Source organism: Moschus berezovskii, chromosome 4, assembly GCF_049115385.1.
Source record: "Moschus berezovskii isolate FMDL1 chromosome 4, NW_MosBer_1.0, whole genome shotgun sequence".
NCBI lineage: Eukaryota > Metazoa > Chordata > Mammalia > Artiodactyla > Moschidae > Moschus > Moschus berezovskii.
In genome coordinates, this window is record NC_142463.1 from 80,015,844 (window position 1) to 80,040,529 (window position 24,686).

At 39.8% G+C, this 24,686-nt stretch overlaps 1 protein-coding gene and 1 long non-coding RNA gene across 5 annotated transcripts in view; one reads left to right on the forward strand and one right to left on the reverse strand.

Moving 5' to 3' along the window:
- Nucleotides 1-476, reverse strand: part of DPH5 (diphthamide biosynthesis 5) — a 37,310-nt gene extending 36,834 nt beyond the window's left edge. The window contains exon 1 of one of the 4 annotated variants that reach the window (XM_055401651.2): nt 452-476. The gene's annotated coding sequence lies outside the window, so the exon portion shown is untranslated. Of the gene's footprint in view, nt 1-90; nt 321-451 lie in introns of those variants that run through there. The other 3 variants (XM_055401649.2, XM_088835522.1, XM_055401650.2) reach the window with 3 other exon arrangements.
- Nucleotides 250-24,686, forward strand: part of LOC129540558 (uncharacterized) — a 92,534-nt gene continuing 68,097 nt past the window's right edge. Inside the window, exon 1 of the long non-coding RNA XR_016037231.1 lies at nt 250-461. This is a non-coding gene — a long non-coding RNA (uncharacterized LOC129540558). The remainder of the gene's footprint in view (nt 462-24,686) is intronic.

Consider the following 24,686-nt stretch of genomic DNA (forward strand, 5'->3'; position numbering starts at 1 on the left):
CTTCCCGCCTTTTAAATAAGGACTGGAGCGTTTTTAAATAGCCCTACCCGCTTTCTCTCTTATTACACAACGCTAGGAGCAGACAATTACCCGCTGAGAAAAGGACAGTTGAATCCCTGTCCTCCCCAAATTTCTATCTGCCTCCGTTCCCCTGAAGTAGTTGCCCAAGCGGAGGATTTACCCGGAGAAAGGATCCACGCCGCCGGCCTCACCTACGATGCCGCAAAGCGCCTCCGCTTTACGGCATTTCACGACTAGCTGGAAGGGGTGGCTTCTGCAGGCTCCGGGCTGGGGCACCCCGTGTCCCACCGCCACTAAGGTTGACTCGCAGGGTGCTGGGGCTGGGAGGCGAAAGTTCACCCGGTCAGGGGAGTCCGACCAGTTCCCCATAATGGCCTTTGGGAAGGGACGAGGCCTGCCCACGATCCCCTAATTTTATAAACAGCCCAACCTGGAACCAGGTAAGTGCAAGAGCTTTTCGCCAGCGAGGAAAGCCAGCCGCGAGGTTGGACCAAGGAACTCCACGCCTTCCTTCTCTCCTCCAGAAACACCAGAGGGTGGCGGGTGGAAGGGGTTCCCCTACTCTGCCCCGAGATAGCCCTAATGCACATATTCCCATCCTCGCCTTTTCATTCGGCTGTAATGTAACCAGCTGCTTTCTTGTCGAGCTGTCATTTTGGCAAAACTGGTGATGAATGTTGGTTCTAATTTCCCAGCGGGGCCGTGATTCCTCGGGTTTGTCCCCGAGACCTTATTCTGGAGTGCCCCAAGGGGTGTGTGACTGGAATCTGCCTCAGTCATCGTCAGTGTCGGGAAGCCCAAAACCCTCCTGTGCCCTGAGAAGTGACCTTTAAGAATGTTCATGGATTTCAGATCTCGCCACAACGCTTCCACAGGGGGAATTCTTAAAGTGGTTGGTTAGATGTAGTTCCAATGCCGAGATGATTTGTTATGACTGAATATCGTCTTCCTAAGGTCATTAATGACCTCATCCAAGTTAAAAAGACAATTTCCATTGCACATCTCAGCAGGCAATGTTGATTATTCAGAATTTTCATTGTGCTTCTCTGACAATGCTTTTTTGCTCAATTTTGCTTCCTTTAGCCTTGGCTGTCTTTTCTCTGAATTTCATCCAGGCTTTGGCCTTTTCATTCTGTACACTCTTAATGATTGGTTCTGTCCACTGTCACTGTTAGATTCATTCCTCATACAATAAACAAAAATAAATTCACTCATAGATGTAAGTGGAAAACTTCAAATTTCTGAGGGAAAACTGGAGAAAAAGATTTGTGACTTACTTAGGCAAAGATTTCTTAGGTGCAACACCAAAAGTATGATAGAGAAAAGAAATAAGTTGTACTTCAGCAAAACAAAAACGATGGTCTTCAGAAAACATTGAAGTCACACACTGGGAGGAAATATTTGCAAAGCATATATCCAATAAAGGAGTTATATTAAGAATATACAAAGAATTCTCAAAACACAATAGTAAGAAAACAATTTTAAAAATGGGAAAAAATTAAATATGGACACATCCCCAAAGAAGTTACATGAGTAGCAAATAACACATTTGAAAAGATGCCAAACATCATTAGACATTAGGGAAATTATTAAAAACCATTCTTACTGCTACACACCTATTAGAATGGCTACATTAAGAAACAAACAAAATCCTTAATATTCATTACCATGATTTCAGGTTATCTCGTATGTTTTGCAGACTCAAATTTTCACCTCTCATTCAGACCTCTTCCTCAGCATCCTGTATTTAACTTTTTTCTGGAAATCATCCCAGTAACCCAGAGTCGTGTCAAATCTAACACATCCAAAGCTGAATCCATCAGCTTTCAACTTGGCTTTTCCTTCTGTATTGTCTGCTTTGATTGGAAGACATTGCCATCTATAGACTTTTATCGAAGCCAGATACCTGGAAGTCACCTCACATTTTAATCTGACAATCTGCTGGTCTTTCTCAATAGAAACCATGGCTACCATCACAATGTGACTCAGCTCCTCATTATGCCACTCCTGCAGCTGGCCACCATGTCTCCTTCACATTATCCTCCTCTCAGGAGCCGAGGAGACCTAGCTAAGATACAATCTGAAAATGTCACTCCCCTTCTAAATCCTTTTGAGGCCAAGAGAAAGTCCAGTCTCCTTAACATGCCCCACAAGATCAACCATGAGTGACAGTTGTCTACCTTTATAGCCTCATCTGTCTCCACTGCTTACCATGAGCTTTTTCTCTAGCTGTGTGCCCACAACATGCTGCTCTGTGCCTCTGCCTTTAGTCAGGCAGCCACCTCATCATGGAATACCCTTGGCCATTTTCTTCTGCCTAAATCCCTGCTACTCGTTCTTTAAGACTAAATCAAAGAAGTAGTCCCAGAGATCCTGAAACTAGGTTAGGTATCCCCTTTTTGTTACAATAACACTCCTTACATATACTTACTGGTCAATTTAGGTGTTTTGTAGTTGTGGATCTTCTTTATCAAACCATAAATTTCATTAAATCGGACTATATTTTATTTATATTCTCATCCCTAAGGCATATCACAGTGTCTGGTACATGGTAGGTATTCAATAAATGTTTGTTAAATAGGTCATTATTCACTACGAACTGAGCAATTTCTTTGTTATGATAATTTCTTTTTCAGTCTTTATGAAATGCAGAGAGTGATATTTTGATGACAGTCAAAAATCATTGGGGAAATTATCAAACATAAATATGCCTTGCTTATGATACTTTAGGAAGTCATTTATGTTGAAAGGCTCCTGACATGTCACATATACTTTATATGCTCACTATTGAGTAGGTAAATTTTCCAATGTACTTGTCATTTCTAGCATGTTTCGGTTTTCAGATTTTCCTTGAGTGATTTCAGGTAGCTTCACAGGGAAAGAACATTGCCATAAAGAATAATTAGTAATCCAAAGGAAGGTATACGTTATCTCTTTTCAGGAAATCTGTATTGAAAGTGAAGTTATTCTGAGTTGGTAAAGAAATATTGTATTTTTAAGTACAGAAGTAATTGCATGTTTTACTTTTCAAAATTCAGTCAAAGGAACTTACTTTCACTATAGAATTCTTAAACACACCTTTCTGCCTGCCTTCATTTTTCAAAAGGAGTGTGTTTTTGGAGGACTTTTCTGGAGGTAGATAAAGTAAACATGTTATGGCAGGCTTTTTTCTTCCCCACCTCAGCAAATATAAGCAGAAAAAAACTGGTGTCATTTTTTTTTTGCAGAATGTTTCTGTGTGATTTGATTTCTGTCTTGCCATTTAAAACAGGATTCAAGTATGACTGCATTTCCATCAACAATTTATCATTAAAAGTTTCAAACATAGAAAAGTTAAAACAATTTTACAGTAAATATGCACATAGCCACCTCCTAGGTTTTACAGTTTTAACATTTTGCTATATGTGTTTAATCACATAATTATCCATCCACTCAGCTGTCAACTTATGTTATTATTTTGTTGCATTTCTACGGGAGTTACTTAAGTACACATGTGATTGCATTTTGCTGCTCTTCTGTTTCTCTGGCCTCACTTCCTGGTGTTCTCCACACCAGCACCCCACAGATACCTGTTTGTTCCTGGCTCCACTTCCTTGAAGTCTTTGCCCAAAATTTACCTCCTCAGTGAGGCCTAACCTGTATAAAACTGACAGTTTCAGTCACTTCATCTGCTGTTTCCCTCCAGAGCACATATTTACCTTTTAACATAACTGTGTAATTTACTAATTTATTATGTTTATTGTCCATGCCATCCTAGAACATAAGCACCAGAAAGTCAAGAATTTGTTGTTCCATTTGGTTTACTAATGTGAAACACCTAGATAGTGTTTGGCACATATGCTTGGTAGATATATGTTGCATAAATGAGTACACATCTACATGTAGTAATATAAATACATTATTTGTAAGGGAAGAATTATGCAGAGAGAAGTTTGCATGATGATTAAGAACTCAGATTTTGATATCATTCAGACCTTGGTTTAAATTTAGGTGTTTCTGCTCAGTAGTGTTAATGAACCAAACTTGGGTCTGCTTGCCTGTGCACAGTAAAGCCAGTCTACTGACACTGAGTTGTGGTGAAGGAAAGTACAGCATTTATTGCAGGGCACCTAGCAAGGGGAGTGGGTAGCTCACGTTCAAAAGACCCAAACTCCCCAGTGGCTTTCAGGTAAGTGTTTGTTGTTGTTTTTAATTAATTTTTATGGCGTTTATATAGGTGCTTAGGAAAGGGGGGTTTAAAGGCATTGTAGGGGAGAAGACTGTAGGGTACATGATCAGCTTATGCATAGTTCTCAGATTTGTTGACATCAAGGTGAAGTTTCAAGCATCATCAACCTTTGGGTCTCAACAGGTCTAGGGTATGTGTGCTTGTGGGCATTGTTTTCATCTGGTGGGGGTCTGCATGGTCTAAAGACAACTTAGGAATGTGTGTCAGGCCTTTATATCTTTTAGGGAACTGTGAGATCAGTGATTCTGCCATGTGAAAGAATCTATAGTAACTGATTACTGATAACAATCTATAGTCTGAATTGTTGCCAGTTTCCCAACCCAATGTCTATTCTTTGTTTCTGTACCTTCACAGTTCCTAACCATTAACTATTGAGCCAGTCTTTGGAGACTCAAGGGAAACTGGTTGTGTGTTAGTCACTCAGTTGTGTTCTACTCTTTGCAACCCCATAGACTAGCCCACCAGGCTTCTCTGTCCATGGAATTCTCCAGGCATGAATACTGGAGTGGTTTGCCATTCCATTCTCCAGGGATCTTCCTGACCCAGGGATCAAACCCAGGTCTCCCGCATTTCAGGCAGGTTCTTTACCGTCTGAGCCATCAGGGAAGAGTTTTACTTCAAAAGACAGGGACACAGGGGCTTGTGTATGGTTTCAGTAGTGCATTCCCTTTCTAAACCTCATTTGTCTCATCTGTGAAATAGAGATAATAGAGATAATCCTTCATAGGATTATTATGAGGTTAAATGAAAGAATCCATATTAAGGGCTTAGCACAGTATCAGGCATTTAGTAAAGACTCAATCAATAATGGCAGATATGGAGTTTGAAATTAATTTTATGGTAATCTACACTATCAGATTATGAGAATCAGACTCATCTTCCACCAAGATTGGTTCTCATTCTTTTCCTGATTCACTATAGTTCTCTGAAATCCTGACATAGTTCAGTTAGACCTCTAGGTGGACTATTTTATTGATTCACAAGAGTCATCTTAAGCAAACATTATTATTATTATACTCTGAGGTACTTTTTCTGAGAAAAACTTTGCTTCTATCATTCTGTCATTGACCTTCACACTGTAGACTTGATAGGCACCAAATAACTGTTGCCTACCAATATGTTAATATTCAAAGTAGAAGAAAGCTAGCGTGCAGATGAACTTTGTTTGTATTCTAGTAAACAAAATCCGCTGAGCAGAGAAAATGTTCACTTGGGTTCTAAGCAATTAATTTTTAAAAATTTTAGATGCCCAGCAACAATTAAAAAGATAATTGCAGTCCGTTCTACAATACAATACTATATAGCAATTAAAAAGGTGAACTACTGCTACATTAAACAGCCTGGATGAATCTCAGAATCTCAATATGGATGAGTAAAAGAGTACTTTTTTTAGCATAACCAGAATATAAATTTTTTTAAAGCCACGTAAGTTCTTGTCATTATTAAATATGTACACTAATAAACTCTGTGGACATTGAGTTATACAGATAATATGGTCACTTATGTTACTTAGAGGCTGGCTGTTTTCCTCTGGTAAATCTAGAAACCCTTTTAACCAAAATTAAACCCCTGTCTATATCAAGTTGCAGAATTTCCACAAACTTAATTTTCCTGGAGTGGATTTGGTTTTCATTTTCTAAATCCCAGGCAGGCATAGGGCATGATTCATCTTAACCTTATTTCCTTGCATTTTAGTTTATTTGATTTGATTTTTTTGCTTGACTTACAGTAAAGTGTTCTGCTGTAACTGAGTAGCATTGTTTCTTTTCAGCAGTTTTCAGCAGCTCACTTTCCAAGTTCATTACATTTTCTGAAAATAATGGCTTATTGGTATCCAGACTCAAATAGAATCTATTTTAATCTTATCTTCACTTCTGGTTATTGCTCCTCTTTGAACATTCATTAAATAATAGGCACTTGATAAAATGCAACAGTAGTATCAAAGATACTGTTTATGCCATGAATACCAATTGCAGAAGCAGTAGAAAGCTGTGATTAAGAATCTGGGCTTTGAAATCAGACTACTAGACTTGAATTCTGGCTCTCCATGCTAGAAGGGTGACCTTAGGAACATTCCTGCCTCCTTAGATATATTATGTGTAAAATGCAGATAATAAAGGTAGTTATCTCATAGGACTGTCTTGTGGATTACAGGCAGTAATACTGCATATGAATTGCTCTGAACAGTGTCTCGTACTTAGTAATCATTCAGTTCTTAGCTGCTATTATAAATATTACTACCTTCAGATGTTTTCTGAGGATTAGATGTAGTAATGAGTGTAAAGTGTATATCAAAAGGCCTTCAGTGTGGCACACAATTAGCATTAGTTGATATATTACCAAACAAAGATTTTTTTTTTTGATCAGTTGGTTTTTACAAAATTTCTCTGTGTCTAACTAAAGCTGCACTTTGGGACCATTCTCTCCTCTCCCCCAGAAAGTGAACTTGCCATTAGTATATTTATGCTCAGAAAATGTACAGATTTCTAGGCTAAAGCACAAAGCTTTTAAAAATTATAATGTGGCTGAAATGTTATTTATAATGAAAGGAAGCAAATGTGGTATTAATCACTATTAAAAGAAGACAAATGTTTTTCCTTCAATAATGATACGATGATATTTCCTTCCAATTATTTCCTTTCCTAATAATTTTGGTCTATGACCAATTAAACTCCCATCAGTAAGTTGGGGATATTTGAGAGGATTATGGCATTGTGTTGTCTGGGGCCAGTCCTTTTCTTGAAGAAGCTGTAATAATCTTATATAGCAATTACACTCAGAAGTCATACTAATCTTGATTCCTTGCTTATACCTAGTTCCTAAGGACCAGCATCTCTATCTTGTTTCAAGAGACTGAACCATACAACTCATTTTGGTCTTTTGACTTAATTTCTTACCTTCAGATGCATCTCCCCCTGAGTGAGCTCCCTTTTGCAAAGCAAGACCCCCACAGAGTTAAATACTCACCTCTCTGAAACCGTCAGGGTTACTGAGTACCTTTGGACAGGTAGTGCACCAAAAGTGCCATTCACATAGACTGCATACAGCCTGCCCAGCTGCACCTGTTGGCCCAATGACCAGTTTTCTATGTCTTAAACTATTGTTCACTTGCTATGCTCTTTCTTGAGTACATACCCTGGATCTTGTGTTACTTGATTTTTGTTTGTTTGTTTTTATTTTAAGGTAGTATTATATGCTGTATCATTGTGTACTAGAGTAGCACTTTTAAAGAGTAGTCTTCATTAGACAGCATGTAATGAGATTGCTGCCCAGGTTTGTGAAAATGAAAGTAGCTCAGTCGTGTCTGACTCTTTGTGACTCTATGGACTACACAGCCCATGGAATTCTCCAGGCCAGAATACTGGAGTGGGTAGCCGTTCCCTTCTCCAGGGGATCTTCCCAACCCAGGGATCGAATCCAGGTCTCTCACATTATAGGTGGGTTCTTTACTAGCTGAGCCCAAATTATTTTATCTCATCTTCTTTGTATATTGGGATTCACTGGTAAAGAATCCAGTGAATTCTTTACTGGATGCCTCAGATGGTAAAGAATCTGCCTGCAATGCAGGAGACCTGGGTTTGATCCCTGGGTTGGGAAGATCCCCTGGAGGAAAGCATAGAAACCCACTCCAGTATTCTTGCCTGGAGAATACCCATGGACAGAGGAGCCTGGCGGGCTATAGTCCATGGGGTTGCAAAGAGTCGGACATGACTGAGCGACTAAGCTTTGTATATTACTTCCAGTTATTTTGTTTTAACTTTCACAGCCACTCATTGCTTAGTATTGTTACATCCACCTGGAATAGTCCTCCTGTATTCCATAGGCATCTTAACTTTTAAGCTCTAGTTTAAAATATAGTATATTTTAAATGTATAATATAGTATCTCACCTGAGCTTCAATCTCTTTCCTTTCTTCCACTTCTCATTTCCTTTAATGTTTTATTACTATTGCTTATTTCTTTAGTTATACTGTGGATTTGAAGTGCAAGGGCAGTGTTTTACCTGTTTTTATCTTCTCTGTAACATCTGTATCAGTGCTTTGCTAGTAATAGATGCTCAATATTTGTAGAGTGACTTGGTGAGACTGCTGCTTAACAAGAACCATCAAGTAGATATGCTTAATGGAACTGAGAAGAGAGAGACTAAACAGAGGGAAGTGATTTGATAAACTATTATACTGATTTATGTATGAAGTAATAGAGGAGATCAATCCTGGGTGTTCATTGGAGGGACTGATGCTAAAGCTGAAACTGCAGTACTTTGGCCACCTCATGCGACGAGTTGACTCACTGGAAAAGACTCTGATGCTGGGAAAGGTTGGGGGCAGGAGGAGAAGGGGACGACAGAGAATGAGATGGCTGGATGGCATCACCGACTCGATGGACATGAGTTTGGGTGAACTCCGGGTGTTGGTAATGGACAGGGAGGCCTGGTGTGCTGTGATTCATGGGGTCGCAAAGAGTTGGTCACGACTGAGCGACTGAACTGAACTGAATAATCAATCTTGAATCTACTCAGTGGCAAAATAAGTTAATTATGCATTAATTATATAAATCAATGTGGATGATCACGAACATAATTAATTGGAGGGAGCGAAGACAAGGATTGATTAAAATCTGATGTCAATACAGTTGTCAATCCAAACTGGAACCTGTTTCAATCCAAACTTCTAAACTTACTTTTAGAAGTTTATATCAAATGTCAGGAGAATAAAAGTAAATTCAAACCTAAGTTAATGATATTCTGCATTCACTTTAGTAATGTTTAAAACCACAAAAAAATGTATCATTAAAAAACTCTCAGTCTTTCCAGGGTGTCATGACATTTGATTATTTTAAACATGAAATCCAGTTTTTTTGTGAAATTCAACAAAACTAGAATGAGCTATGGGATTTTTCCCCCTTCTTGTAACCAGCTGGATACAGGAATAAATAGAGTGAGAGCTGAGACTATTACTCATTTCTGCAAATTACTTGGAATACTTTTATGCCTTTCTCCCAAAAAGCCCTGAGAGCTAGACATACAAATTTCTGGAGCACCACATATTTGACATATTCTTGCATATCCTTGAGTGTCCATCATATGTAGAGATTTAGCTTAAGTCCTTTCACAACTAATTTGAAGCTCTGTAATACCTGTTTGACCTTAATTGTCCCTGGTTCAACACAATAAATATTTATCGAGTGTCTTGTATGTAAAGGCTATGTGCCCTGTATTCTTAGGGAAAAAGAAAAGCATAAGTTACTATTTATGCCCTCTAGAAATTATATTCAGGTGGGAAAAGCAGCATCAGTAGTGTTGTTCCATAGTGGTAACGTGATAATAGGCAGCAATGCTGCTGCTGCTGCTAAGTCAGTTCAGTCGTGTCCGACCCTGTGTGACCCTATAGACGGAAGCCCACCAGGCTCCCCCATCCCTGGGATTCTCCAGGCAAGAACACTGGAGTGGGTTGCCATTTCCTTCTCCAATGTGTGAAAGTGAAAGTGAAGTCGCTCAGTCGTGTCCGACCCTTAGCGACCCCACGGACTGCAGCCTACCAGGCTCCTCCATCCATGGGATTTTCTAGGCAAGTGTACTGGAGTGGTTTGCCATTGCCTTCTCCGAATAGGCAGCAATACATGCTGTAATAAAGGTACAGACAGTGTACAGTGGGAGAAGAGAGCGAAAAGGGGATTAATTAAACTGGATAATGATCTAATAGCTTGATCTAATTCTGTTCTTTTTATAATACCTAGGTAACTCAGTGGTAGAGCATTTGACTGCAGATCAAGAGGTCCCCGGTTCAAATCCAGGTGCCCCCTCTAAGGCCTAGATTTTGGATCTTCCCTGGTGGCTCAGACGGTAAAGCGTCTGCCTACAATGCCTACCATGTGGGAGACCCAGGTTCAATCCCTGGGTCAGGAAGATCTCCTGGAGAAGGAAATGGCAACCTACTCCAGTATTCTTGCCTGGAAAATCCCATAGATGGTGGAACCTCATAGGCTACAGTCCATGGGGTCGCAAAGAGTCGGACACGACTGAGCGACTTCATTGCTGCTGCTGCTGCTAAGTCACTTCAGTCGTGTCCGACTCTGTGTGACCCCACAGACAGAAGCCCACCAGGCTCCCCTGTCCCTGGGATTCTCCAGGCAAGAACACTGGAGTGGGTTGCCATTTCCTTCTCCAATGTGTGAAAGTGAAAAGTGAAAGGAGCGACTTCACTAACACAAGGAAACTCTGGATGTTCGACTGATCACCAGATAACCAGTTTATTTATGTCACAGTTTGTAGGGGGGAGCTGTATTGCAGATGAACTGTTTAGTTGCAGATAAACTTCAGCCTTGCAAACATGTTAACTGGATTTTCCAGGTTACCCAGAATACCAGTGTCGTAGCAATGGAGTAATACTAACTGTATTTACCTGTTTCTGACGTACAAAAATCTGGGCATCATTTTGTTAACTTTATTAGTGTTTGGGGAGAGGTAGGGGATGTGTATTCCTAATTTAGACATTCCTTCTTTCAGATACCAACTTGAAGGTTACTTGATGGCCATACAATCTGTACAGAAAAGTGAATATTATTACCTAGATTCTGGGAAAACGTAAGGAAATATCAGTCTTCCATACAGCATACAGGGTAATGGGATTCTTGTGAGAACCATTTTTATAAGTTCCCCTTCAGAAGTCTGTTTCCTGGACATAAATTTGAATTGGTTGGCCTGTGGGGTTGGTATTCATAAATGAGTGACTCACCTTTTAAGAATTCCAGGCAGCTAAGTACACCATCATTTTAGTGTGTTTTGTTTTTTCCATGAAAACTGCCGAAGTCGTATTGAAAATTTGCAGTTACAGGATGAATTAAGTTTATGTGGTCTATTTTTATTAAACTGTTTTCATAGAAAAATGAGTACTAGTGACTGCTGGTTTAAAATGTTATAAATATACCTCCACAATATAGTCATGCCTTCTGCCTACTCAGCAGAAACAGAATGTCCACTTATGTATCTATTTCAGTAGTTAATTCCTGGCTTCCTCAGGAAAAGGAAACCATGGTGTGGAAGGGATATTTGGGCCTGATATTATGTATGGCATTCCTCTGTAGAGAATGTATATAAATCGTTGCCTATTTTGTATCATTTCAAAGAATAGCAGGCTCAATAGGATTTCCATTGTTAGCGAATGCCCTGTCCTTGCAAGTAGTTTGAGTTGTAATTTTTCTCTTTGTAGTGCCATCCCTACTAGTGTTGTTTTCTTTCCTACTGGCAGTAGGGCATTCCTTATATTGTTTGTTGAACATGTATCCCTCTACCCATTCTCTTAATCTCTTCTCCCACATTCACAGAGCCCTAGCTTCATCCATGATGGTGGTGATTTAGTCACTAAGTTGTGTCTGAGTCTTGCAATCCCGTGGACTCCCTTGTAGCCCGCCAGGCTCCTCTGTCCATGGGGTTCTCCAGGCAAGAATACTGAAGTGGGATGCCATTTCCTTTTCCAGGGGCTCTTCCTGACCCAGGGATTGAACCCGGGTCTCTGGCACTGCAGGCAGTTTCTTTACTGACTGGACTACCAGTTCAGTTCAGTTCAGTTCCGTTCCGTTCAGTCGCTCAGTCGTGTCCGACTCTCCGCGACCCCATGAATCACAGCACGCCAGGCCTCCCTGTCCATCACCAACTCCCAGAGTTCACTCAAACTCATGTCCACAGAGTCGGTGATGCCATCCAGCCATCTCATTCTCCGTCGTCCCCTTCTCCTCCCGCCCCCAACCTTTCCCAGCATCAGAGTCTTTTCCAGTGAGTCAACTCGTCGCATGAGGTGGCCAGAGTATTTCAGTTTCAGCTTTAGCATCAGTCCTTCCAATGAACACCCAGGATTGATCTCCTCTAGAATGGACTGGTTGGATCTCCTTGCAGTATAAGGGACTCTCAAGAGTCTTCTCCAACACCACAGTTCAAAAGCATTAATTCTTCGGCGATCAGCTTTCTTCATGGTCCAACTCTCACATCCATACATGACCACGGGAAAAACCATAGCCTTGACTAGACGGACCTTGGTTGGCAAAGTAATGTCTCTGTTTTTTAATATACTATCAAGGTTGGTCATAACTTTCCTTCCAAGGAGTAAGCGTCTTTTAATTTCATGGCTGCAGTCAGCATCTGCAGTGATTTTGGAGCCCAAAAAAATAAAGTCTGACACTGTTTCCACTGTTTTTCCATCTATTTCCCATGAAGTGATGGGACCAGATGCCATGATCTTTGTTTTCTGAATGTTGAGCTTCAAGCCAACCTTTTCACTCTCCTCTTTCACTTTCATCAAGAGGCTTTTTAGTTCCTCTTCACTTTCTGCCATAAGGGTAGAGTCGTCTGCATATCTGAGGTTATTGATATTTCTCCCGGCAATCTAGATTCCAGCTTGTGCTTCTTCTAGCCCAGCGTTCCTCATGATGTACTCTGCATATGGAAACCCATTATTGTCCTCCCTAATTTCAACTACTCCCTCACTGCTGGCTTTTTACTTTCAGCATATTAGAGTGTACCCATCTTAAAAATAATCAGAACAACCTTCCTCTAATTGTTACCCCATCTAGCTATTTCCCAATGCTTCTTCCCCTCACGTATCATGTTTTGCAAAAATATCCAGAGGTCATCTCAAATTCCTCTTTCCTACTATTTTGTTAATCCTGCTGTTCTTTAATCTGACTTTCATCCCTCCTACTTGAGAGTCCCTTGGACTGCAAGGAGATCCAACCAGTCCATTCTAAAGGAGATCAATCCTGGGTGTTCATTGGAAGGACTGATGCTAAAGCTGAAACTCCAATACTTTGGCCACCTCATGTGATGAGTTGACTCACTGAAAAAGACTCTGATGCTGGGAGGGATTGGGGGCAGGAGGAGAAGGGGACGACAGAGAATGAGATGGCTGGATGGCATCACCGACTCGATGGACATGAGTTTGAGTGAACTCCAGGAGTTGGTGATGGACAGGGAGGCCTGGTGTGCTGTGATTCATGGGGTCGCAAAGTCGGACCCGACTGAGCGACTGAACTGAACTGAATTGAACAGTGAAACCAAGGTCTCTAATGACCTGTGTTAAATTCTGCTGCTGGGTCTTTGCAGCTTTGTTGATTCTTCCTTGGTTTGTGACTCCATTTCTCTTCAATTTCTATGTTCTCATTCCCTCTACTTTTCAAACTTGGTGTTTTGGGGGATTCTTTTCTTGGTCTTATTCATTCTTTCCTTGCTCTACAAACTCCAATTTGATACCTTATTCATTCCTGTAATTCCAGAATCGTTGTTAAAGTTATGACCCTCATGTCTGTATTTTCACTTGCAATAACTTACCCGAACGGCCATCTCACATCTTCAGCCATGTGTCTGCTATACTTAGTTGTTTCACAGCATCTCAGTACATACAGAACTGAATTCTACTCTTCCCACCATGGATGCTTTTCTTCCTGGATTCCATTTGGTGACAAGAAGCACCATTCAGACAAAACCCTGATGCGTCCCTAAGTGCCGACCCCTTCAAAATCAAAGAAGTACATGCCCATTTTACCTCCTTATATCTCGTGTTTCTGACTCCATCTTTCCAGTTCCAAAGCTTACTGTTTTTTGTCTGGAATTACCTCATTACTTCTTAAGACTGATTCCAATCTCATCTGATATTTAATCTATTTATAACACTGTTCCAATTTGTTTTTTTTTGGGGGGGGGGGTTGGTTTCTATTTTGTTTTTTTTTTTCTGAAACACATCTTTTACTTTATTCTCCTGCTTGAAATCCTTCTGTGCTTCCCAACTACATTCAAGGTACACTTCCACTTCTTAGCATAGTGTCTGTAAGATATTTTATGTTCTGGGCCCAGTGTTTTTCTCTGGCTGCACCTCTTAACCTCCACTATGTGCAAGTCAACTTTGTATCAGGGCCCAGAGGGCACTCCGTTCTTCACCTTCCACACTGTCCTCTTTCTCCTTCTTACCCTGCCCAGCTCTCATGCTTCTAATAGCATTTTTTCCAAGCATCTGCTTTTCTTTCTCACCTACTCATTTGGCATTGCCATGTTTCTTATGTCATGTTTCTTTTATCACCCTAATTAATTCTATTGTAATGGTTTATCTGAGTCTTTCCTAGACCAAAACTCCCTGGCAGCAGGAATTGTGTATTATCTCTGTATCATGCCATCTAGAATGTACCCATGGAATATCCTTAATAAAAGTTTGTTGGGAAAAAAATCTCTGATGTCTGATTTACATCAGAAATAATCACTGCTGTTAGCAATTGCAATTATATAATGTGTAACAGGCTTATTCTTTAAAAATGGTCAAAATTCCTCTCTGAACCAAAGAACTTAGAGGTTAGAGAAAGTAGCTCAGGAATACAGGTGGCAGTAAATATGTAGAGCCTTTGCAGTGAGATTCTGACTCTTCCCATGGGCCAAATTTCATAGGTTAAGGGCACAATCTTCCACAAGACTGCCCTCATTTCATTCACCTGCAAGCTTATGATTTCCCAGAGCTACCCTCACTTCTGACCAGCTGCTTATAAATTTGGGAGGTTCCCTTGACCCACTCAGGTTTGATTATTCACTAGAAGAATTCACAGAATTCAGGAAAGCACTAAATATAAATTATAGTTTTATTAAGGCTTGGAAGATTCAAATCAGAACCAGTCAAAAGAAGAGACTTATAGGGTGATGTCTGGAAGGGCCCGATGTGTGAAGTTTCCATGTCCTTTCCCCATGGAGTCAGCTACCCGCCTCACATTGATGTGTGACAATGATTAGTGTATCACTAACCAGGGAAGCACATCTGAGCTTCAGTGTCCAGAGTTTTTATTGGGATTCATTACATAAGTATGACTGACTAAATAACTGGTCATGCATGCATGCGAGCTTAGTGGCTCAGTCCTGTCCAGCTCTTTGCGATCCTGTGGACTGTAGCCTGCCGGATTCTTCCGTCCCTTGAATTCTCCAGGCAAGAATACTGGAATGGGTAGCCATGCCCTCCTCCAGGGGATCTTCCCCATCCAGGGATTGAACCCACATCTCTTGCACTGGAAGGAGGATTCTTTACCACTGAGCTACCTGGGAAACCCCAGAAATCATTGGCCGTAGGTTGAACTCAATTTCCATCCCCCCTCCCCTCCACACAGGTTGTACTGATATTGTATGGCTTGAGGTCCCTGCCTTATAATCTCGTGATTGCTCTTTCTAGCATGTCTCTCCCCATCCTGAATCTCACTAGTATATACTCCAGAAGCCCACCATGAATAACAGAGCCACTCCTATCACTGGCAAAATCCCAAGGCTTTAGAGGCTACCTCACAGGAACTGGGGACAGAAACCAGCTATATTCTCTAGCCAGTAGTCTAAGACCATCTACAATTAAAACAAGTCTGGCCACCAGAATTGAAACTTATATAAAGCCTAAATTATATTGGTAGTCTAGAATTTGTATTAATTTGTCTTTTTAAATCATACCAAAAAAGGACCGTGGTCTAAAGGAAATGAAAACAGAATATCGAAGAGATATTTGCACTTTTGTGTTTATTGTAACATCGTTCATATTAGCCAAGATATGGAAACAACCTAAGTGTCCATCAACAAATGAAGAGATAAACAAGATGCAGAGTGTGTGTGTGTGTGCATACACACATATACATGTATATATGTGCACATACACAATGGAATATTCAGGCATGAGAAGAAAGGAAATCCTGCCATTTGCAACAACATGGATGGAAGACATTAAACAAAGTGAAATAAGCCAGACACAAACAAATTCTGCATGGTATCACTTATATGTATAATCTTTTGAAAAATTGTAAAAAAGTGTTTTCCAGGGTCTGGGGGTGGTGGGAAATATGGAGAAGTCATAAAAGGTTACAGACTTTCAGCTATAGACAGTAAAGTCTGAGGATCCGATATATAACATGGTGAGTATAGTTTATAACACTGTATTGTATAATTGAAATTTGCTGAGACAGTGAACTTTAAATGTTCTTAAATGGGGTGGGGCAAGGAATTTGACATTCATGTACAGTTTAAAAGTCTTAATGGCACTTAGAAAACTGAATTGGTAGCATAAATTTCCATTTGGCAAAGTCTGTTAGAGACTGTCCAAAGAAGAAAAATTTATCAGAATTAGGAACTACTTCTGAGTTAGGTTATACCAACTTCAATTAGAGAGTGTGTTTCAAAAATTGTGCTAATGCGAACATTAAGAGCATATAAAGAGAATAAAACTTGGATGATCCTTCTTATAAAGCTGATGATCTATGAAATCTTGTTAGGTCCTGCATCAAACAAATTAAATTGAATAGATAATCTTCCCTAGAAAATATTTATTTCCTCCATTTGGTATTTCTTACTGATTTAATATTTTTACCATGTATAATACATCAAAATTTTATTTATAAACAGGAATTAAATCTTGATTAAGATTTCCACCTACATTAAAGTTACCTTTAAGTAACCGGACAATGTTAAATCTATTTTACCAATACTGGAAGTCTTTCTTAAGAGCTGTTAGGCTGGACTGAAGTATATAACTCATAGGAAGAAATCTGAAAATCTCTCTATGACTTTAACCTCCAAAACTCTGAAAAATTTACAGAGGCTAAAACAGCACATTGGTTTTAGATAGTGTGAATAAAAATGACTTGTGATTAGAGGATCTCTGTTTCTGCAGAATAATAAAATATTCTGACTTGCCCTCTTACTGATAACAGCAATAAATGATAGATAAATGAACAACTGAATTGATAAATTTTAAAAATTCACAGGCCAAAATCAAAATGAATAGAGAAACCCAGGGAGCTAAATTAGCACAAAAGTTGCCTTTTGCCCAAGAAATTTGTGCAAAAGCATTTGATCCTGAGCTTCCTCTGCGCAAATCAGACTACTGAGGGCAGAGACAAACTCTGTAGCCACCAAGGCAGTCTAATAAGAATCCTCTCTTGTAAATAGAACTGTCCTCAGAGGGCTATACCCTCAGTTTAAGAGTGAGCCTAAACGTAAGCTTGTCCCACCAAAGGTAACAGCAAGGAATATTAATTTAAAAAATGAACCTTCGTTTAGCTGGGGACTTCAAGCTGTAGATCTCAAGCCAAATATGCCTGCTGTCTGTTTTTGTATAGCCTGTGAGCAAAGCATTATTTTTACATTTTTAAATGATTGAAACAAATCAAAACAACCATATTTCATGACATGAAAATTATATATGAAATTCAAATTTCAGTGTCTATAAAGTTTTATTGAAACAGCCATGCTCATTCATGTATGTATTGTCTGTAGCTACTTTTGCACTGGAATAGCTGAGTTAAGCAATTACAGTAGATACTATGCATGGCCTGCAAAGCCTAAAGTATTTACTATCTGGACCTTTACCAAAAAATTTTCTCAACCCTTCAGTTCAGTTCAGTTCAGTCGCTCGGTCGTGTCCGACTCTTTGCGACCCCATGAATCACAGCACGCCAGGCCCCCTGTCCATCACCAGCTCCCGGAGTTCACTCAACTCATGTCCATCAAGTCAGTGATCCCATCCAGCCATCTCATTCTCTGTCGTCCCTGTCTCCTCCCACCCCCAATCCCTCCTAGCATCAGACTCTTTTCCATTGAATCAACTCGTCACATGAGGTGGCCAAAGTATTGGAGTTTCAGCTTTAGCATCAGTCCTAATGATTAGCAATCATTCATGCTTTTTTCAGGTGCAACTCATAACCCATGAGATACTACGTAGTCCTTTATGTAAATAATAGGCCTAAACAGTGATTTAAAGTCAAAGAAATAGAATTCAGTTCTGCCATTTTCTGTGACCACCTTGAGGTTGTGAAACTGCAACCTATGAGGTATAATATCTTACTGAATTTTAATCTTTAAATTGTAGTCTCATTTATTAAGAATTTTTTAAACTAAAGAACAAATCAAGAAAATAGTTCCTTATAAAAGACCCCAAAAGTGCTAACCCTAACCTAAAAGCAATTGATAAATTGAAAATTCAAAATTAACATATTCTGCTCATCCAAAGACATCATTAAGAAAATAAAAAGTGAAGCCACAGATTGAGAGAAGATATTCCCTCCTTATAGATATCTATCTATCTATATCTGGATAAATAAATCCTACAAAGAGAACTCTTTGTTTCTACTTTACTGTTACAATACTACTTCTGACAGCAGATGTAGAGGGTTTCCCACAGCACCAGCTCAGTGCTTACAATTTAATTCAATTCTGAAACTAACCGGAGTTAGTACACACTCCACAGGTTAAGGGCTCAGTCTCACAAGACTGCCCCCAACTTCAGATGCCAATCACAAGTAGTAGATCCCCAGGTATAACTTGTGTTTTTTTCCAGCACCAAACAATTCTCTATTTCTCTTACTTGGTCCCACAAATTTAACTCAGTTCTGGCGTTATCTACCTGGAGATAGTGTAAGATCCCATAGGTTAAGAGCTCAGTCCCACAAGACTGCCCCCACTTCAGATGCCAGTCATAAGTTCAGTGTTACATGTGCTGCTGACCAAGTGACTATAGGTTGGAGAGTATCACCACCTTCTCTTTGGGCTTGATCAATTTGCTAGAATAGCTCATAGAACTACCAGATCACTGGTTTATTACAAAAAGATATAACTCAGTAACAGCCAGATGGAAGAGATGGAGAGGGCAAGACACGTGGAAAGGGTACTGAGCTTCCATGTTCTCAGCTCACTATTCTCCCACCATTGTCACTTGTTCACAAACCCAGAGGTTCTCCAAGTCCCCTCCTTTTGAGTTTCTGTGGATGCTCCCCTGGGCTTCCCTGGTGGCCCAGCGGTAAAGAATCTGCCTGCAATGCAGGAGACCTGGGTTCGATCCCTGGGTCAGGAAGATCCCCTGGAAGAATGCATGGCAACCCACTACAGTATTCTTGCCTGGAGAATCCCATGGACACAGGAGCCTGGTGGATAACAGTCTGTGGAGTTACACAGAGTTGGACACTACTGAAGTGACTAAGCAGCAGCAGCAGAGCTCCATTAAAGAGGCATGATTAATTAAATCATTGACCATTGGTGACTGATCCAACCACAAGCCCTTCTCCCTTCAGCGCTCAGGTGGTAGGACTGAAAATTCCAATTGCTTAATCATGGTTAGTTTCCCTGACAATTAGCCCCGATCCTTAGAAGATTTCCAAAAGTCATCTCATTAACATAAATTCAGGTATAGTTGAAAGGGGCTTGTGAATAACTAGACACTCCTTTCACCTTTATGGCTCTGGAGCTATTTCAGGAATCAATGTCAGAGGCCAAATATGGCAAAAGATGCCTCTACAGGTCTTATAAAGGGATTGCAAGGTTTTACAAGCTATGTGCCAGGAACAACGGGCAGAGATCAATTAATGTATTTCTTACTATAAAGCCCAGTATCACAGCATTTCCCACAACTTCTGTTTGGCTCGGCTGCAAATCAGATGTTCCCATGACCCCCTCCTTGCATTGGATCATCTGCTAGAACAACTACGGGACTCAGGAAACACATGTTTACCAGCTTCTTGTACGATAAAGGATACGTTAAAGGATACACATGAACAGCCAGGTGAAGTGATGCATAGAGCATCGCCTGGCAGTGTCCCAAGCACAGGAGCTTCTGTCCCTGTGGAACTGGGGTGAGCCACCCTCACGGCACAGAGATGTGTTCACTTACTCAGAAACTCTGAAGCTTATAATGTTGGGGTTTTTATGGAGGCGTCAACTTAAAGGAATGATTAATTATTAATTACATTTTCAGAGCCTCTCCAAATCTCCATTTGGATATTTACAGAGGCTCTATATAGGCATGATTGATGATTACATTCAAGAGGAGGGAGTGAAGAGAAACTGAAGGTTCCAAGATTATGACAATCTTTGGTGACCAGTCCCATCTGGAAGCCATCAAGAGTCACCTTGTTAGAACAAAGACACTCCTATCACTCAGGAAATTACCAAGTTCTTAGCATCTCTGCATCAGGAACTCTGGTCAAAGACTATTAGAAAAAAATTCTCCTAGCATCCCTATTTACAAGGATTTTAGGAGTTCTGTGTCAAGAACTAGGGGCAGGCACCAATATTTATATATTTTCTTATTACACACTAACATTCAAAGATAAGATTATCTAGTTTTTAAAAATGATCTGAATGACACTTCATCAGAGAAGATTTATTGATAGCTGGTATGCATTGGAAAAAGTACTCAGCATAATTAGTTATTAGGGAAATGCATATTAATATTAACAATGAAACACTTTACACCCATTAGAATGGCTAAAACATTAAAAACTAACACCAAGAAATATTTGCAAGGATGTGGAACACTGTAATTCTCTAGTAGAATGTAAAATGATAAAAGAACTTTGGAGACCTGTTTTTCAATTAAGCATGCAACTATTCTATGACATAACCCACTTAACTCCCAGTATTTATCCAAGGGAAATGAATACAAATGATCACAAAAAGACTTGTACAAGTTTTTGTAGCAGTTTTATTTGTATCTGCAACAAATTGGAAACAACCCAAATGTCCATCAGAAGTCAAAAGGATTTTTAAAAATTGTGATACAGTCATACAATGGAATACAATACTATATGCAACTAAAAATGAACTACTGATCACACAGCAAGATGGGTGAATATCAGGACCATATTGATCAAAAGAAGTTAGACATAAAAGAATACATATTACTCTAGTTTAAGTGAAACTAAAAACTGGGCAAAACTCATCCATGGTGCCTATGGGGAGTGGCACTCGCCTAGAAAGTTGCTCTGTAGAACTTTCTGAGGTGATATATTAACCGGTTGTTGGTTACATGAATTTATACATTTCTCAAGATCTAATTTTACACTTAAGATTGTGTGTTTCACTGTATATAAATATACTAGAAAAAAACAAAATATAAGCACACATATAACTTGCAGTGAAAACATTTCTGAAGCCAATCCAAGCAAATCTCGCTTAACACTACTTACTAGTACCTCTGTAAACTATTGAACATAATACAATATTTTTCAAAATGACATTTTATTTTGTAATATTTGATAAAATCTAAAATCATTTCTTTTCCAAATGGAAAGCCACATGTCTGTGCCTTCATGGTAAATTAAAAGCCTATCTTTCAGTTCACTTGAGTTCAGTTCAGTCGCTCAGTCATGTCTGACTCTTTGTGACCCCATGAATCACAGCATGCCAGGCCTCCCTGTCCATCACCAACTCCTGGAGTTCACTCAAACTCATGTCCATCGAGTCAGTGATGCCATCCAGCCATCTCATTCTCTGTCGTCCCCTTCTCCTCCCACTCCCAATCCCTCCCAGCATCAGACTCTTTTCCAGTGAGTCAACTCGTCACATGAGGTGGCCAAAGTATTGGAGTTTCAGCTTTAGCATCAGTCCTTCCAATGAACACCCAGGATTGATCTCCTCCAGAATGGACTGGTTGGATCTCCTTGCAGTCCAAGGGACTCTCAAGAGTCTTCTCCAGCACCACAGTTCAAAAGCATCAATTCTTCGGCAATCAGCTTTATTCACAGTCCAACTCTCACATCCATACATGACCACGGGAAAATCCATAGCCTTGACTAGGCGGACCTTGGTTGGCAAAGTAATGTCTCTGCTTTTGAATATGCTATCTAGGTTGGTCATAACTTTCCTTCCAAGGAGTAAGTGTCTTTTAATTTCATGGCTGCAATCAGCATCCACAGTGATTTTGGAGCCCAAAATAATAAAGTCTGACACTGTTTCCACTGTTTCCCCATCTATTTCCCATGAAGTGATGGGACCAGATGCCATGATCTTTAAATGTTATAAAAAACAAAGTTATAAAAAACAAAGAATACATATCAGTATCAGACTTCAAATCAAAATCAGGATTGCAGAAGGAGTCTTGCTAAAATCTTGCTACAAGTTAGATGTTTTGTTCATTATTTCAGGTACCTTTACTATAATCCTGGTAAAGAAATCTAAAGTCCATTTCACAGATAAGTATGTTTGGGAAGACTGCATAGCTAAAAGATACAAAACTAGTAAGTCTTGGAACCCAGATTTGAGCTTAGTTCAACTAACTCCGGAACTTAAACTCTTTTCATTTTGCCCACTGTTCCAGATTTCAGAAAGGAAAGGATGGAAAAAGCAGCACAGTTAAGATTTGCAGGCTGAAATACAGTAGGGTCCAGTGGATTTATCATTCCAATGAGGCCTAAGCATCTTGACTTCTTGGCTACTGCTTCAGATGTCTCTTCCACTCCCTGACCCAGGCGCCCAAGTAGTCTCTACAGTTCGTCTGTGTCCTTTGGGTACTATGTAAATCACAGACTGATCAGTAGTTCAGGTGCATTTCTACCAATGCAATTGATCAATATTAACAATAGAGAAGCACCAAAAAGAAGAATGAATGAAAGTTAGTGCAGTACATTCTTCAAAAGCAGGGCAAAGGACTGTGTCCCTATATTGTAAAGAATAGTAGAGGAGAAAAAAAAGAACTCAAAGGCATAAGTATACTGAAAGAGGTGTGTTTAGCTTTAAAAAAAAGCTATATTCTAGTGAAAATATAGGAAAGAATAATGTTAGTTCCTGGCATTGAAGGAAATAATTGATATTTGTGCAGGTCCTGAAAAGACAGTAAAGAAAACAGTGCCTTATTTTAGTAACAGTAGAATTATTTGATTAAAAATTTTGAATGCTTTTACATTACTATTACAAAATAAGGCTTAGTAGAATTTCTGGAAATGCTTCCTTCTCAGAGTGAAACTTGGTCCCCTCTGTGAAATAATTCTGGATTTTAGCCCTAACTTGTCTGATCACTAGCTTTAGCATTAGACCTAACTTGTCTGTTCACTTGCCTTAGATATTCTTTTGGAGTTCCAGCACTTTCATCTACTAAATGAGAAATTGAGATGCTTAATAATAATCAGTAACTTTTAAAAATATTCTGTCATAGGCTAGGTACCATGCTGCTGCTGCTACTGTTGCTAAGTCACTTCAGTCGTGTCCGACTCTGTGTGATCCCATAGAGGGAAGCCCACCAGGCTCCCCCGTCCCTGGGATTCTCCAGGCAAGAACACTGGAGTGGGTTGCCATTTCCTTCTCCAATGTGTGAAAGTGAAAAGTGAAAGTGAAGTTGCTCAGTTGTGTCCGACCCTTAGCGACCCCACGGACTGCAGCCTACCAGGCTCCTCCATCCATGGGATTTTCTAGGCGATAGTACTGGAGTGGCTTGCCATTGCCTTCTCCGAGGTACCATGCTAGTTGATTTGAAATCAGTTTTCTCATTTAATTGGCACAACAGCCTTATGAGATTCATGTGATAGTCCTTGTCTTATAAATGAGGAAACTAAAAAGAGATTGTTTAGGTCTGAAATTGAACCTTGACTCCATTAGGCCCAAAGATTTTAACCACAATGTTATGCAATCTGTCTGTGGTCCTTCAGCTTTAATCTACCTTACTGTATTCTATTCCTAGTCAGATCAATAAACAGGTGTTGAGTTAGCTGTGAATCCTTGAAAACCAGAGGATTTGATTAATCTCTTAGTTTTTCTCTTTATCTCCAATGCCAGCACATTTTAGACCTGACTGAATTCAAGCAAAGAAACAAAACAAATTAATAATCTTCTTAAGGAAGGGGATTATATATATATATTTTTTCACTTTGCTGATCATGTCACCTCTTTTTGCTGTATTTAGCACAGTATTCTGCACGGTACATATTCTGTAACTTTTGAGTCACTATGGGGAGAAAAGGCTCAACAATAATCAATTCTGCTTGGTAAAAAAAAAAAAAACTAAACTAAAAGCTTTCATGTAAACCCATCTGTTTAACATAGAGGAACTTATAATAATTAAAAGTCTGAGGTTAAGAGTGAACTTTCAGGGAATTCCCTGGGGGTGCAGTGGTTAGGACTAGGGGGTTTCACTGCTATGGGCCCTGGGATTTGATCCCTGATTGGGGAACTAAGATCCCAGAAGCCACGTGCCGCAGCCAAAAAGAAAAAAAAAATGAAGAGTGACCTTTCAGAGCCCGGGGTCTGCAGCCGGTGCTGATGACAACGATGGATGGAGGAAGGACACTTGATGCTGCCTACCAGGGCACCGGCAAGCGGGAATAAGCACTGGGGAACGGGAATAACAATTCACATATAAGTCCTTCAAAGGCCAAGTCTTAGTTTCTCTGCTGGTGAAAACTTCAGAAACTTTTGTCTGTGATTTACAAACTCTTCCTGTATTATCCCTCCAACTTCCCACTTGATAAGTGACATGTTGTTCTTTATTACAGGGGCATTTGCCCTGCCTTGAGCTGTGCTCCTAGATAGTGTTCTTTCTTGTTGCCTTTAAAAAAAAAATCTTTCTCTTCCTTTTTTAAAGTAGTTTTATTTCATTTAATCTTGTATCTTTTACTTTTAAATGGGAAATAGGAATAAGGGACAGCTTATTTATGACAGTGTTTGTATATTTGGGGCCAGT